The 10,041-nt window shown below is 53.8% G+C and overlaps 47 non-coding genes and 2 pseudogenes across 47 annotated transcripts; all 49 read right to left on the bottom strand.

Moving 5' to 3' along the window:
* On the bottom strand, nucleotides 1-119 carry LOC149430393 (5S ribosomal RNA). The gene has a single exon (XR_016309811.1). It is a non-coding gene; the product is annotated as a 5S ribosomal RNA (ribosomal RNA).
* An 87-nt stretch (nucleotides 120-206) lies between these two features.
* Nucleotides 207-325, bottom strand: LOC149430392 (5S ribosomal RNA). Its single transcript, XR_016309810.1, has one exon. It is a non-coding gene; the product is annotated as a 5S ribosomal RNA (ribosomal RNA).
* An 87-nt stretch (nucleotides 326-412) lies between these two features.
* LOC149430391 (5S ribosomal RNA) lies at nucleotides 413-531 on the bottom strand. The gene has a single exon (XR_016309809.1). It is a non-coding gene; the product is annotated as a 5S ribosomal RNA (ribosomal RNA).
* Nucleotides 532-618: 87 nt separating this feature from the next.
* Nucleotides 619-737, bottom strand: LOC149430390 (5S ribosomal RNA). The gene has a single exon (XR_016309808.1). It is a non-coding gene; the product is annotated as a 5S ribosomal RNA (ribosomal RNA).
* An 87-nt stretch (nucleotides 738-824) lies between these two features.
* On the bottom strand, nucleotides 825-943 carry LOC149430389 (5S ribosomal RNA). The gene has a single exon (XR_016309807.1). It is a non-coding gene; the product is annotated as a 5S ribosomal RNA (ribosomal RNA).
* Nucleotides 944-1,030: 87 nt separating this feature from the next.
* Nucleotides 1,031-1,149, bottom strand: LOC149430388 (5S ribosomal RNA). The gene has a single exon (XR_016309665.1). It is a non-coding gene; the product is annotated as a 5S ribosomal RNA (ribosomal RNA).
* An 87-nt stretch (nucleotides 1,150-1,236) lies between these two features.
* LOC149430387 (5S ribosomal RNA) lies at nucleotides 1,237-1,355 on the bottom strand (annotated as a pseudogene).
* Nucleotides 1,356-1,442: 87 nt separating this feature from the next.
* Nucleotides 1,443-1,561, bottom strand: LOC149430386 (5S ribosomal RNA). The gene has a single exon (XR_016310027.1). It is a non-coding gene; the product is annotated as a 5S ribosomal RNA (ribosomal RNA).
* An 87-nt stretch (nucleotides 1,562-1,648) lies between these two features.
* On the bottom strand, nucleotides 1,649-1,767 carry LOC149430385 (5S ribosomal RNA). The gene has a single exon (XR_016309806.1). It is a non-coding gene; the product is annotated as a 5S ribosomal RNA (ribosomal RNA).
* An 87-nt stretch (nucleotides 1,768-1,854) lies between these two features.
* LOC149430384 (5S ribosomal RNA) lies at nucleotides 1,855-1,973 on the bottom strand. Its single transcript, XR_016309805.1, has one exon. It is a non-coding gene; the product is annotated as a 5S ribosomal RNA (ribosomal RNA).
* An 87-nt stretch (nucleotides 1,974-2,060) lies between these two features.
* On the bottom strand, nucleotides 2,061-2,179 carry LOC149430383 (5S ribosomal RNA). The gene has a single exon (XR_016309522.1). It is a non-coding gene; the product is annotated as a 5S ribosomal RNA (ribosomal RNA).
* An 87-nt stretch (nucleotides 2,180-2,266) lies between these two features.
* LOC149430382 (5S ribosomal RNA) lies at nucleotides 2,267-2,385 on the bottom strand. The gene has a single exon (XR_016309521.1). It is a non-coding gene; the product is annotated as a 5S ribosomal RNA (ribosomal RNA).
* An 87-nt stretch (nucleotides 2,386-2,472) lies between these two features.
* On the bottom strand, nucleotides 2,473-2,591 carry LOC149430381 (5S ribosomal RNA). The gene has a single exon (XR_016309519.1). It is a non-coding gene; the product is annotated as a 5S ribosomal RNA (ribosomal RNA).
* Nucleotides 2,592-2,678: 87 nt separating this feature from the next.
* Nucleotides 2,679-2,797, bottom strand: LOC149430380 (5S ribosomal RNA). Its single transcript, XR_016310030.1, has one exon. It is a non-coding gene; the product is annotated as a 5S ribosomal RNA (ribosomal RNA).
* An 87-nt stretch (nucleotides 2,798-2,884) lies between these two features.
* On the bottom strand, nucleotides 2,885-3,003 carry LOC149430379 (5S ribosomal RNA). Its single transcript, XR_016309803.1, has one exon. It is a non-coding gene; the product is annotated as a 5S ribosomal RNA (ribosomal RNA).
* An 87-nt stretch (nucleotides 3,004-3,090) lies between these two features.
* On the bottom strand, nucleotides 3,091-3,209 carry LOC149430378 (5S ribosomal RNA). The gene has a single exon (XR_016309802.1). It is a non-coding gene; the product is annotated as a 5S ribosomal RNA (ribosomal RNA).
* Nucleotides 3,210-3,296: 87 nt separating this feature from the next.
* On the bottom strand, nucleotides 3,297-3,415 carry LOC149430377 (5S ribosomal RNA). The gene has a single exon (XR_016309801.1). It is a non-coding gene; the product is annotated as a 5S ribosomal RNA (ribosomal RNA).
* An 87-nt stretch (nucleotides 3,416-3,502) lies between these two features.
* LOC149430376 (5S ribosomal RNA) lies at nucleotides 3,503-3,621 on the bottom strand (annotated as a pseudogene).
* An 87-nt stretch (nucleotides 3,622-3,708) lies between these two features.
* LOC149430375 (5S ribosomal RNA) lies at nucleotides 3,709-3,827 on the bottom strand. The gene has a single exon (XR_016309800.1). It is a non-coding gene; the product is annotated as a 5S ribosomal RNA (ribosomal RNA).
* An 87-nt stretch (nucleotides 3,828-3,914) lies between these two features.
* LOC149430374 (5S ribosomal RNA) lies at nucleotides 3,915-4,033 on the bottom strand. Its single transcript, XR_016309799.1, has one exon. It is a non-coding gene; the product is annotated as a 5S ribosomal RNA (ribosomal RNA).
* Nucleotides 4,034-4,120: 87 nt separating this feature from the next.
* LOC149430373 (5S ribosomal RNA) lies at nucleotides 4,121-4,239 on the bottom strand. The gene has a single exon (XR_016309798.1). It is a non-coding gene; the product is annotated as a 5S ribosomal RNA (ribosomal RNA).
* An 87-nt stretch (nucleotides 4,240-4,326) lies between these two features.
* LOC149430372 (5S ribosomal RNA) lies at nucleotides 4,327-4,445 on the bottom strand. The gene has a single exon (XR_016310042.1). It is a non-coding gene; the product is annotated as a 5S ribosomal RNA (ribosomal RNA).
* An 87-nt stretch (nucleotides 4,446-4,532) lies between these two features.
* LOC149430371 (5S ribosomal RNA) lies at nucleotides 4,533-4,651 on the bottom strand. Its single transcript, XR_016309797.1, has one exon. It is a non-coding gene; the product is annotated as a 5S ribosomal RNA (ribosomal RNA).
* An 87-nt stretch (nucleotides 4,652-4,738) lies between these two features.
* LOC149430370 (5S ribosomal RNA) lies at nucleotides 4,739-4,857 on the bottom strand. Its single transcript, XR_016309796.1, has one exon. It is a non-coding gene; the product is annotated as a 5S ribosomal RNA (ribosomal RNA).
* An 87-nt stretch (nucleotides 4,858-4,944) lies between these two features.
* On the bottom strand, nucleotides 4,945-5,063 carry LOC149430369 (5S ribosomal RNA). Its single transcript, XR_016309795.1, has one exon. It is a non-coding gene; the product is annotated as a 5S ribosomal RNA (ribosomal RNA).
* Nucleotides 5,064-5,150: 87 nt separating this feature from the next.
* LOC149430368 (5S ribosomal RNA) lies at nucleotides 5,151-5,269 on the bottom strand. Its single transcript, XR_016309794.1, has one exon. It is a non-coding gene; the product is annotated as a 5S ribosomal RNA (ribosomal RNA).
* An 87-nt stretch (nucleotides 5,270-5,356) lies between these two features.
* LOC149430367 (5S ribosomal RNA) lies at nucleotides 5,357-5,475 on the bottom strand. The gene has a single exon (XR_016309792.1). It is a non-coding gene; the product is annotated as a 5S ribosomal RNA (ribosomal RNA).
* An 87-nt stretch (nucleotides 5,476-5,562) lies between these two features.
* On the bottom strand, nucleotides 5,563-5,681 carry LOC149430366 (5S ribosomal RNA). Its single transcript, XR_016309791.1, has one exon. It is a non-coding gene; the product is annotated as a 5S ribosomal RNA (ribosomal RNA).
* An 87-nt stretch (nucleotides 5,682-5,768) lies between these two features.
* LOC149430365 (5S ribosomal RNA) lies at nucleotides 5,769-5,887 on the bottom strand. The gene has a single exon (XR_016309504.1). It is a non-coding gene; the product is annotated as a 5S ribosomal RNA (ribosomal RNA).
* Nucleotides 5,888-5,974: 87 nt separating this feature from the next.
* Nucleotides 5,975-6,093, bottom strand: LOC149430364 (5S ribosomal RNA). Its single transcript, XR_016309993.1, has one exon. It is a non-coding gene; the product is annotated as a 5S ribosomal RNA (ribosomal RNA).
* An 87-nt stretch (nucleotides 6,094-6,180) lies between these two features.
* LOC149430363 (5S ribosomal RNA) lies at nucleotides 6,181-6,299 on the bottom strand. Its single transcript, XR_016309790.1, has one exon. It is a non-coding gene; the product is annotated as a 5S ribosomal RNA (ribosomal RNA).
* Nucleotides 6,300-6,386: 87 nt separating this feature from the next.
* Nucleotides 6,387-6,505, bottom strand: LOC149430362 (5S ribosomal RNA). Its single transcript, XR_016309789.1, has one exon. It is a non-coding gene; the product is annotated as a 5S ribosomal RNA (ribosomal RNA).
* Nucleotides 6,506-6,592: 87 nt separating this feature from the next.
* Nucleotides 6,593-6,711, bottom strand: LOC149430361 (5S ribosomal RNA). The gene has a single exon (XR_016309788.1). It is a non-coding gene; the product is annotated as a 5S ribosomal RNA (ribosomal RNA).
* Nucleotides 6,712-6,798: 87 nt separating this feature from the next.
* LOC149430360 (5S ribosomal RNA) lies at nucleotides 6,799-6,917 on the bottom strand. Its single transcript, XR_016309537.1, has one exon. It is a non-coding gene; the product is annotated as a 5S ribosomal RNA (ribosomal RNA).
* An 87-nt stretch (nucleotides 6,918-7,004) lies between these two features.
* On the bottom strand, nucleotides 7,005-7,123 carry LOC149430359 (5S ribosomal RNA). Its single transcript, XR_016309787.1, has one exon. It is a non-coding gene; the product is annotated as a 5S ribosomal RNA (ribosomal RNA).
* Nucleotides 7,124-7,210: 87 nt separating this feature from the next.
* Nucleotides 7,211-7,329, bottom strand: LOC149430358 (5S ribosomal RNA). Its single transcript, XR_016309503.1, has one exon. It is a non-coding gene; the product is annotated as a 5S ribosomal RNA (ribosomal RNA).
* Nucleotides 7,330-7,416: 87 nt separating this feature from the next.
* On the bottom strand, nucleotides 7,417-7,535 carry LOC149430357 (5S ribosomal RNA). The gene has a single exon (XR_016309991.1). It is a non-coding gene; the product is annotated as a 5S ribosomal RNA (ribosomal RNA).
* An 87-nt stretch (nucleotides 7,536-7,622) lies between these two features.
* Nucleotides 7,623-7,741, bottom strand: LOC149430356 (5S ribosomal RNA). The gene has a single exon (XR_016309786.1). It is a non-coding gene; the product is annotated as a 5S ribosomal RNA (ribosomal RNA).
* An 87-nt stretch (nucleotides 7,742-7,828) lies between these two features.
* LOC149430355 (5S ribosomal RNA) lies at nucleotides 7,829-7,947 on the bottom strand. The gene has a single exon (XR_016309785.1). It is a non-coding gene; the product is annotated as a 5S ribosomal RNA (ribosomal RNA).
* Nucleotides 7,948-8,034: 87 nt separating this feature from the next.
* On the bottom strand, nucleotides 8,035-8,153 carry LOC149430354 (5S ribosomal RNA). The gene has a single exon (XR_016309784.1). It is a non-coding gene; the product is annotated as a 5S ribosomal RNA (ribosomal RNA).
* Nucleotides 8,154-8,240: 87 nt separating this feature from the next.
* On the bottom strand, nucleotides 8,241-8,359 carry LOC149430353 (5S ribosomal RNA). The gene has a single exon (XR_016309783.1). It is a non-coding gene; the product is annotated as a 5S ribosomal RNA (ribosomal RNA).
* An 87-nt stretch (nucleotides 8,360-8,446) lies between these two features.
* Nucleotides 8,447-8,565, bottom strand: LOC149430352 (5S ribosomal RNA). The gene has a single exon (XR_016309615.1). It is a non-coding gene; the product is annotated as a 5S ribosomal RNA (ribosomal RNA).
* Nucleotides 8,566-8,652: 87 nt separating this feature from the next.
* On the bottom strand, nucleotides 8,653-8,771 carry LOC149430351 (5S ribosomal RNA). The gene has a single exon (XR_016310038.1). It is a non-coding gene; the product is annotated as a 5S ribosomal RNA (ribosomal RNA).
* Nucleotides 8,772-8,858: 87 nt separating this feature from the next.
* On the bottom strand, nucleotides 8,859-8,977 carry LOC149430350 (5S ribosomal RNA). Its single transcript, XR_016309781.1, has one exon. It is a non-coding gene; the product is annotated as a 5S ribosomal RNA (ribosomal RNA).
* Nucleotides 8,978-9,064: 87 nt separating this feature from the next.
* LOC149430349 (5S ribosomal RNA) lies at nucleotides 9,065-9,183 on the bottom strand. Its single transcript, XR_016309780.1, has one exon. It is a non-coding gene; the product is annotated as a 5S ribosomal RNA (ribosomal RNA).
* An 87-nt stretch (nucleotides 9,184-9,270) lies between these two features.
* On the bottom strand, nucleotides 9,271-9,389 carry LOC149430348 (5S ribosomal RNA). The gene has a single exon (XR_016309779.1). It is a non-coding gene; the product is annotated as a 5S ribosomal RNA (ribosomal RNA).
* An 87-nt stretch (nucleotides 9,390-9,476) lies between these two features.
* Nucleotides 9,477-9,595, bottom strand: LOC149430347 (5S ribosomal RNA). The gene has a single exon (XR_016309778.1). It is a non-coding gene; the product is annotated as a 5S ribosomal RNA (ribosomal RNA).
* Nucleotides 9,596-9,682: 87 nt separating this feature from the next.
* On the bottom strand, nucleotides 9,683-9,801 carry LOC149430346 (5S ribosomal RNA). Its single transcript, XR_016309518.1, has one exon. It is a non-coding gene; the product is annotated as a 5S ribosomal RNA (ribosomal RNA).
* An 87-nt stretch (nucleotides 9,802-9,888) lies between these two features.
* On the bottom strand, nucleotides 9,889-10,007 carry LOC149430345 (5S ribosomal RNA). The gene has a single exon (XR_016309777.1). It is a non-coding gene; the product is annotated as a 5S ribosomal RNA (ribosomal RNA).
* Between the last annotated feature and the right edge of the window lie 34 nt (nucleotides 10,008-10,041).

The following is a 10,041-nucleotide window of genomic DNA, read 5'->3' as shown; positions in this document are numbered from 1 at the left end:
AGCCTACAGCACCTGGTATTCCCAGGCGGTCTCCCATCCAGGTACTAACCAGGCCCTACGCTGCTTAGCTTCCGAGATCAGACGAGATCGGGCGCATTCAGAGTGATGTGGCCGTAGGCGCTTCTCTTTGGAGCCCTCAATCTACTTCAATTGGTGCTTGGCAAGCTGGCCATTTGAGGCGAAAAAGAAGCCGAGCAAAAGACAAAAGCCTACAGCACCTGGTATTCCCAGGCGGTCTCCCATCCAGGTACTAACCAGGCCCTACGCTGCTTAGCTTCCGAGATCAGACGAGATCGGGCGCATTCAGAGTGATGTGGCCGTAGGCGCTTCTCTTTGGAGCCCTCAATCTACTTCAATTGGTGCTTGGCAAGCTGGCCATTTGAGGCGAAAAAGAAGCCGAGCAAAAGACAAAAGCCTACAGCACCTGGTATTCCCAGGCGGTCTCCCATCCAGGTACTAACCAGGCCCTACGCTGCTTAGCTTCCGAGATCAGACGAGATCGGGCGCATTCAGAGTGATGTGGCCGTAGGCGCTTCTCTTTGGAGCCCTCAATCTACTTCAATTGGTGCTTGGCAAGCTGGCCATTTGAGGCGAAAAAGAAGCCGAGCAAAAGACAAAAGCCTACAGCACCTGGTATTCCCAGGCGGTCTCCCATCCAGGTACTAACCAGGCCCTACGCTGCTTAGCTTCCGAGATCAGACGAGATCGGGCGCATTCAGAGTGATGTGGCCGTAGGCGCTTCTCTTTGGAGCCCTCAATCTACTTCAATTGGTGCTTGGCAAGCTGGCCATTTGAGGCGAAAAAGAAGCCGAGCAAAAGACAAAAGCCTACAGCACCTGGTATTCCCAGGCGGTCTCCCATCCAGGTACTAACCAGGCCCTACGCTGCTTAGCTTCCGAGATCAGACGAGATCGGGCGCATTCAGAGTGATGTGGCCGTAGGCGCTTCTCTTTATAGCCCTCAATCTACTTCAATTGGTGCTTGGCAAGCTGGCCATTTGAGGCGAAAAAGAAGCCGAGCAAAAGACAAAAGCCTACAGCACCTGGTATTCCCAGGCGGTCTCCCATCCAGGTACTAACCAGGCCCTACGCTGCTTAGCTTCCGAGATCAGATGAGATCGGGTGCATTCAGAGTGATGTGGCCGTAGGCGCTTCCCTTTGGAGCCCTCAATCTACTTCAATTGGTGCTTGGCAAGCTGGCCATTTGAGGCGAAAAAGAAGCCGAGCAAAAGACAAAAGCCTACAGCACCTGCTATTCCCAGGCGGTCTCCCATCCAGGTACTAACTAGGCCCTACGCTGCTTAGCTTCCGAGATCAGACGAGATCGGGCGCATTCAGAGTGATGTGGCCGTAGGTGCTTCTCTTTGGAGCCCTCAATCTACTTCAATTGGTGCTTGGCAAGCTGGCCATTTGAGGCGAAAAAGAAGCCGAGCAAAAGACAAAAGCCTACAGCACCTGGTATTCCCAGGCGGTCTCCCATCCAGGTACTAACCAGGCCCTACGCTGCTTAGCATCCGAGATCAGACGAGATCGGGCGCATTCAGAGTGATGTGGCCGTAGGCGCTTCTCTTTGGAGCCCTCAATCTACTTCAATTGGTGCTTGGCAAGCTGGCCATTTGAGGCGAAAAAGAAGCCGAGCAAAAGACAAAAGCCTACAGCACCTGGTATTCCCAGGCGGTCTCCCATCCAGGTACTAACCAGGCCCTACGCTGCTTAGCTTCCGAGATCAGACGAGATCGGGCGCATTCAGAGTGATGTGGCCGTAGGCGCTTCTCTTTGGAGCCCTCAATCTACTTCAATTGGTGCTTGGCAAGCTGGCCATTTGAGGCGAAAAAGAAGCCGAGCAAAAGACAAAAGCCTACAGCACCTGGTATTCCCAGGCGGTCTCCCATCCAGGTACTAACCAGGCCCTACGCTGCTTAGCTTCCGAGATCAGACGAGATCGGGCGCATTCAGAGTGATGTGGCCGTAGGCGCTTCTCTTTGGAGCCCTCAATCTACTTCAATTGGTGCTTGGCAAGCTGGCCATTTGAGGCGAAAAAGAAGCCGAGCAAAAGACAAAAGCCTACAGCACCTGGTATTCCCAGGCGGTCTCCCATCCAGGTACTAACCAGGCCCTACGCTGCTCAGCTTCCGAGATCAGACGAGATCGGGCGCATTCAGAGTGATGTGGCCGTAGGCGCTTCTCTTTGGAGCCCTCAATCTACTTCAATTGGTGCTTGGCAAGCTGGCCATTTGAGGCGAAAAAGAAGCCGAGCAAAAGACAAAAGCCTACAGCACCTGGTATTCCCAGGCGGTCTCCCATCCAGGTACTAACCAGGCCCTACGCTGCTCAGCTTCCGAGATCAGACGAGATCGGGCGCATTCAGAGTGATGTGGCCGTAGGCGCTTCTCTTTGGAGCCCTCAATCTACTTCAATTGGTGCTTGGCAAGCTGGCCATTTGAGGCGAAAAAGAAGCCGAGCAAAAGACAAAAGCCTACAGCACCTGGTATTCCCAGGCGGTCTCCCATCCAGGTACTAACCAGGCCCTACGCTGCTCAGCTTCCGAGATCAGACGAGATCGGGCGCATTCAGAGTGATGTGGCCGTAGGCGCTTTTCTTTGGAGCCCTCAATCTACTTCAATTGGTGCTTGGCAAGCTGGCCATTTGAGGCGAAAAAGAAGCCGAGCAAAAGACAAAAGCCTACAGCACCTGGTATTCCCAGGCGGTCTCCCATCCAGGTACTAACCAGGCCCTACGCTGCTTAGCTTCCGAGATCAGACGAGATCGGGCGCATTCAGAGTGATGTGGCCGTAGGTGCTTCTCTTTGGAGCCCTCAATCTACTTCAATTGGTGCTTGGCAAGCTGGCCATTTGAGGCGAAAAAGAAGCCGAGCAAAAGACAAAAGCCTACAGCACCTGGTATTCCCAGGCGGTCTCCCATCCAGGTACTAACCAGGCCCTACGCTGCTTAGCTTCCGAGATCAGACGAGATCGGGCGCATTCAGAGTGATGTGGCCGTAGGCGCTTCTCTTTGGAGCCCTCAATCTACTTCAATTGGTGCTTGGCAAGCTGGCCATTTGAGGCGAAAAAGAAGCCGAGCAAAAGACAAAAGCCTACAGCACCTGGTATTCCCAGGCGGTCTCCCATCCAGGTACTAACCAGGCCCTACGCTGCTTAGCTTCCGAGATCAGACGAGATCGGGCGCATTCAGAGTGATGTGGCCGTAGGCGCTTCTCTTTGGAGCCCTCAATCTACTTCAATTGGTGCTTGGCAAGCTGGCCATTTGAGGCGAAAAAGAAGCCGAGCAAAAGACAAAAGCCTACAGCACCTGGTATTCCCAGGCGGTCTCCCATCCAGGTACTAACCAGGCCCTACGCTGCTTAGCTTCCGAGATCAGACGAGATCGGGCGCATTCAGAGTGATGTGGCCGTAGGCGCTTCTCTTTGGAGCCCTCAATCTACTTCAATTGGTGCTTGGCAAGCTGGCCATTTGAGGCGAAAAAGAAGCCGAGCAAAAGACAAAAGCCTACAGCACCTGGTATTCCCAGGCGGTCTCCCATCCAGGTACTAACCAGACCCTACGCTGCTCAGCTTCCGAGATCAGACGAGATAGGGCGCATTCAGAGTGATGTGGCCGTAGGCGCTTCTCTTTGGAGCCCTCAATCTACTTCAATTGGTGCTTGGCAAGCTGGCCATTTGAGGCGAAAAAGAAGCCGAGCAAAAGACAAAAGCCTACAGCACCTGGTATTCCCAGGCGGTCTCCCATCCAGGTACTAACCAGGCCCTACGCTGCTTAGCTTCCGAGATCAGACGAGATCGGGCGCATTCAGAGTGATGTGGCCGTAGGCGCTTCTCTTTGGAGCCCTCAATCTACTTCAATTGGTGCTTGGCAAGCTGGCCATTTGAGGCGAAAAAGAAGCCGAGCAAAAGACAAAAGCCTACAGCACCTGGTATTCCCAGGCGGTCTCCCATCCAGGTACTAACCAGGCCCTACGCTGCTTAGCTTCCGAGATCAGACGAGATCGGGCGCATTCAGAGTGATGTGGCCGTAGGCGCTTCTCTTTGGAGCCCTCAATCTACTTCAATTGGTGCTTGGCAAGCTGGCCATTTGAGGCGAAAAAGAAGCCGAGCAAAAGACAAAAGCCTACAGCACCTGGTATTCCCAGGCGGTCTCCCATCCAGGTACTAACCAGGCCCTACGCTGCTTAGCTTCCGAGATCAGACGAGATCGGGCGCATTCAGAGTGATGTGGCCGTAGGCGCTTCTCTTTGGAGCCCTCAATCTACTTCAATTGGTGCTTGGCAAGCTGGCCATTTGAGGCGAAAAAGAAGCCGAGCAAAAGACAAAAGCCTACAGCACCTGGTATTCCCAGGCGGTCTCCCATCCAGGTACTAACCAGGCCCTACGCTGCTTAGCTTCCGAGAACAGACGAGATCGGGCGCATTCAGAGTGATGTGGCCGTAGGCGCTTCTCTTTGGAGCCCTCAATCTACTTCAATTGGTGCTTGGCAAGCTGGCCATTTGAGGCGAAAAAGAAGCCGAGCAAAAGACAAAAGCCTACAGCACCTGGTATTCCCAGGCGGTCTCCCATCCAGGTACTAACCAGGCCCTACGCTGCTTAGCTTCCGAGATCAGACGAGATCGGGCGCATTCAGAGTGATGTGGCCGTAGGCGCTTCTCTTTGGAGCCCTCAATCTACTTCAATTGGTGCTTGGCAAGCTGGCCATTTGAGGCGAAAAAGAAGCCGAGCAAAAGACAAAAGCCTACAGCACCTGGTATTCCCAGGCGGTCTCCCATCCAGGTACTAACCAGGCCCTACGCTGCTTAGCTTCCGAGATCAGACGAGATCGGGCGCATTCAGAGTGATGTGGCCGTAGGCCCTTCTCTTTGGAGCCCTCAATCTACTTCAATTGGTGCTTGGCAAGCTGGCCATTTGAGGCGAAAAAGAAGCCGAGCAAAAGACAAAAGCCTACAGCACCTGGTATTCCCAGGCGGTCTCCCATCCAGGTACTAACCAGGCCCTACGCTGCTTAGCTTCCGAGATCAGACGAGATCGGGCGCATTCAGAGTGATGTGGCCGTAGGCGCTTCTCTTTGGAGCCCTCAATCTACTTCAATTGGTGCTTGGCAAGCTGGCCATTTGAGGCGAAAAAGAAGCCGAGCAAAAGACAAAAGCCTACAGCACCTGGTATTCCCAGGCGGTCTCCCATCCAGGTACTAACCAGGCCCTACGCTGCTTAGCTTCCGAGATCAGACGAGATCGGGCGCATTCAGAGTGATGTGGCCGTAGGCGCTTCTCTTTGGAGCCCTCAATCTACTTCAATTGGTGCTTGGCAAGCTGGCCATTTGAGGCGAAAAAGAAGCCGAGCAAAAGACAAAAGCCTACAGCACCTGGTATTCCCAGGCGGTCTCCCATCCAGGTACTAACCAGGCCCTACGCTGCTTAGCTTCCGAGATCAGACGAGATCGGGCGCATTCAGAGTGATGTGGCCGTAGGCGCTTCTCTTTGGAGCCCTCAATCTACTTCAATTGGTGCTTGGCAAGCTGGCCATTTGAGGCGAAAAAGAAGCCGAGCAAAAGACAAAAGCCTACAGCACCTGGTATTCCCAGGCGGTCTCCCATCCAGGTACTAACCAGGCCCTACGCTGCTTAGCTTCCGAGATCAGACGAGATCGGGCGCATTCAGAGTGATGTGGCCGTAGGCGCTTCTCTTTGGAGCCCTCAATCTACTTCAATTGGTGCTTGGCAAGCTGGCCATTTGAGGCGAAAAAGAAGCCGAGCAAAAGACAAAAGCCTACAGCACCTGGTATTCCCAGGCGGTCTCCCATCCAGGTACTAACCAGGCCCTACGCTGCTTAGCTTCTGAGATCAGACGAGATCGGGCGCATTCAGAGTGATGTGGCCGTAGGCGCTTCTCTTTGGAGCCCTCAATCTACTTCAATTGGTGCTTGGCAAGCTGGCCATTTGAGGCGAAAAAGAAGCCGAGCAAAAGACAAAAGCCTACAGCACCTGGTATTCCCAGGCGGTCTCCCATCCAGGTACTAACCAGGCCCTACGCTGCTTAGCTTCCGAGATCAGACGAGATCGGGCGCATTCAGAGTGATGTGGCCATAGGCGCTTCTCTTTGGAGCCCTCAATCTACTTCAATTGGTGCTTGGCAAGCTGGCCATTTGAGGCGAAAAAGAAGCCGAGCAAAAGACAAAAGCCTACAGCACCTGGTATTCCCAGGCGGTCTCCCATCCAGGTACTAACCAGGCCCTACGCTGCTTAGCTTCCGAGATCAGACGAGATCGGGCGCATTCAGAGTGATGTGGCCGTAGGCGCTTCTCTTTGGAGCCCTCAATCTACTTCAATTGGTGCTTGGCAAGCTGGCCATTTGAGGCGAAAAAGAAGCCGAGCAAAAGACAAAAGCCTACAGCACCTGGTATTCCCAGGCGGTCTCCCATCCAGGTACTAACCAGGCCCTACGCTGCTTAGCTTCCGAGATCAGACGAGATCGGGCGCATTCAGAGTGATGTGGCCGTAGGCGCTTCTCTTTGGAGCCCTCAATCTACTTCAATTGGTGCTTGGCAAGCTGGCCATTTGAGGCGAAAAAGAAGCCGAGCAAAAGACAAAAGCCTACAGCACCTGGTATTCCCAGGCGGTCTCCCATCCAGGTACTAACCAGGCCCTACGCTGCTTAGCTTCCGAGATCAGACGAGATCGGGCGCATTCAGAGTGATGTGGCCGTAGGCGCTTCTCTTTGGAGCCCTCAATCTACTTCAATTGGTGCTTGGCAAGCTGGCCATTTGAGGCGAAAAAGAAGCCGAGCAAAAGACAAAAGCCTACAGCACCTGGTATTCCCAGGCGGTCTCCCATCCAGGTACTAACCAGGCCCTACGCTGCTTAGCTTCCGAGATCAGACGAGATTGGGCGCATTCAGAGTGATGTGGCCGTAGGCGCTTCTCTTTGGAGCCCTCAATCTACTTCAATTGGTGCTTGGCAAGCTGGCCATTTGAGGCGAAAAAGAAGCCGAGCAAAAGACAAAAGCCTACAGCACCTGGTATTCCCAGGCGGTCTCCCATCCAGGTACTAACCAGGCCCTACGCTGCTTAGCTTCCGAGATCAGACGAGATCGGGCGCATTCAGAGTGATGTGGCCGTAGGCGCTTCTCTTTGGAGCCCTCAATCTACTTCAATTGGTGCTTGGCAAGCTGGCCATTTGAGGCGAAAAAGAAGCCGAGCAAAAGACAAAAGCCTACAGCACCTGGTATTCCCAGGCGGTCTCCCATCCAGGTACTAACCAGGCCCTACGCTGCTTAGCTTCTGAGATCAGACGAGATCGGGCGCATTCAGAGTGATGTGGCCGTAGGCGCTTCTCTTTGGAGCCCTCAATCTACTTCAATTGGTGCTTGGCAAGCTGGCCATTTGAGGCGAAAAAGAAGCCGAGCAAAAGACAAAAGCCTACAGCACCTGGTATTCCCAGGCGGTCTCCCATCCAGGTACTAACCAGGCCCTACGCTGCTTAGCTTCCGAGATCAGACGAGATCGGGCGCATTCAGAGTGATGTGGCCATAGGCGCTTCTCTTTGGAGCCCTCAATCTACTTCAATTGGTGCTTGGCAAGCTGGCCATTTGAGGCGAAAAAGAAGCCGAGCAAAAGACAAAAGCCTACAGCACCTGGTATTCCCAGGCGGTCTCCCATCCAGGTACTAACCAGGCCCTACGCTGCTTAGCTTCCGAGATCAGACGAGATCGGGCGCATTCAGAGTGATGTGGCCGTAGGCGCTTCTCTTTGGAGCCCTCAATCTACTTCAATTGGTGCATGGCAAGCTGGCCATTTGAGGCGAAAAAGAAGCCGAGCAAAAGACAAAAGCCTACAGCACCTGGTATTCCCAGGCGGTCTCCCATCCAGGTACTAACCAGGCCCTACGCTGCTTAGCTTCCGAGATCAGACGAGATCGGGCGCATTCAGAGTGATGTGGCCGTAGGCGCTTCTCTTTGGAGCCCTCAATCTACTTCAATTGGTGCTTGGCAAGCTGGCCATTTGAGGCGAAAAAGAAGCCGAGCAAAAGACAAAAGCCTACAGCACCTGGTATTCCCAGGCGGTCTCCCATCCAGGTACTAACCAGGCCCTACGCTGCTTAGCTTCCGAGATCAGACGAGATCGGGCGCATTCAGAGTGATGTGGCCGTAGGCGCTTCTCTTTGGAGCCCTCAATCTACTTCAATTGGTGCTTGGCAAGCTGGCCATTTGAGGCGAAAAAGAAGCCGAGCAAAAGACAAAAGCCTACAGCACCTGGTATTCCCAGGCGGTCTCCCATCCAGGTACTAACCAGGCCCTACGCTGCTTAGCTTCCGAGATCAGACGAGATCGGGCGCATTCAGAGTGATGTGGCCGTAGGCGCTTCTCTTTGGAGCCCTCAATCTACTTCAATTGGTGCTTGGCAAGCTGGCCATTTGAGGCGAAAAAGAAGCCGAGCAAAAGACAAAAGCCTACAGCACCTGGTATTCCCAGGCGGTCTCCCATCCAGGTACTAACCAGGCCCTACGCTGCTTAGCTTCCGAGATCAGATGAGATCGGGCGCATTCAGAGTGATGTGGCCGTAGGCGCTTCTCTTTGGAGCCCTCAATCTACTTCAATTGGTGCTTGGCAAGCTGGCCATTTGAGGCGAAAAAGAAGCCGAGCAAAAGACAAAAGCCTACAGCACCTGGTATTCCCAGGCGGTCTCCCATCCAGGTACTAACCAGGCCCTACGCTGCTTAGCTTCCGAAATCAGACGAGATCGGGCGCATTCAGAGTGATGTGGCCGTAGGCGCTTCTCTTTGGAGCCCTCAATCTACTTCAATTGGTGCTTGGCAAGCTGGCCATTTGAGGCGAAAAAGAAGCCGAGCAAAAGACAAAAGCCTACAGCACCTGGTATTCCCAGGCGGTCTCCCATCCAGGTACTAACCAGGCCCTACGCTGCTTAGCTTCCGAGATCAGACGAGATCGGGCGCATTCAGAGTGATGTGGCCGTAGGCGCTTCTCTTTGGAGCCCTCAATCTACTTCAATTGGTGCTTGGCAAGCTGGCCATTTGAGGCGAAAAAGAAGCCGAGCAAAAGACAAAAGCCTACAGCACCTGGTATTCCCAGGCGGTCTCCCATCCAGGTACTAACCAGGCCCTACGCTGCTTAGCTTCCGAGATCAGACGAGATCGGGCGCATTCAGAGTGATGTGGCCGTAGGCGCTTCTCTTTGGAGCCCTCAATCTACTTCAATTGGTGCTTGGCAAGCTGGCCATTTGAGGCGAAAAAGAAGCCGAGCAAAAGACAAAAGCCTACAGCACCTGGTATTCCCAGGCGGTCTCCCATCCAGGTACTAACCAGGCCCTACGCTGCTTAGCTTCCGAGATCAGACGAGATCGGGCGCATTCAGAGTGATGTGGCCGTAGGCGCTTCTCTTTGGAGCCCTCAATCTACTTCAATTGGTGCTTGGCAAGCTGGCCATTTGAGGCGAAAAAGAAGCCGAGCAAAAGACAAAAGCCTACAGCACCTGGTATTCCCAGGCGGTCTCCCATCCAGGTACTAACCAGGCCCTACGCTGCTTAGCTTCCGAGATCAGACGAGATCGGGCGCATTCAGAGTGATGTGGCCGTAGGCGCTTCTCTTTGGAGCCCTCAATCTACTTCAATTGGTGCTTGGCAAGCTGGCCATTTGAGGCGAAAAAGAAGCCGAGCAAAAGACAAAAGCCTACAGCACCTGGTATTCCCAGGCGGTCTCCCATCCAGGTACTAACCAGGCCCTACGCTGCTCAGCTTCCGAGATCAGACGAGATCGGGCGCATTCAGAGTGATGTGGCCGTAGGCGCTTCTCTTTGGAGCCCTCAATCTACTTCAATTGGTGCTTGGCAAGCTGGCCATTTGAGGCGAAAAAGAAGCCGAGCAAAAGACAAAAGCCTACAGCACCTGGTATTCCCAGGCGGTCTCCCATCCAGGTACTAACCAGGCCCTACGCTGCTTAGCTTCCGAGATCAGACGAGATCGGGCGCATTCAGAGTGATGTGGCCGTAGGCGCTTCTCTTTGGAGCCCTCAATCTACTTCAATTG

This window comes from Staurois parvus, unplaced genomic scaffold, assembly GCF_062004578.1.
Source record: "Staurois parvus isolate SC_StPar_1 unplaced genomic scaffold, SC_StPar_1.0 ptg002628l, whole genome shotgun sequence".
NCBI classification, from domain to species: domain Eukaryota; kingdom Metazoa; phylum Chordata; class Amphibia; order Anura; family Ranidae; genus Staurois; species Staurois parvus.
The sequence above is the reverse complement of the archived record's forward strand: the minus strand, read 5'-3'. Positions and strand labels throughout refer to the sequence as shown.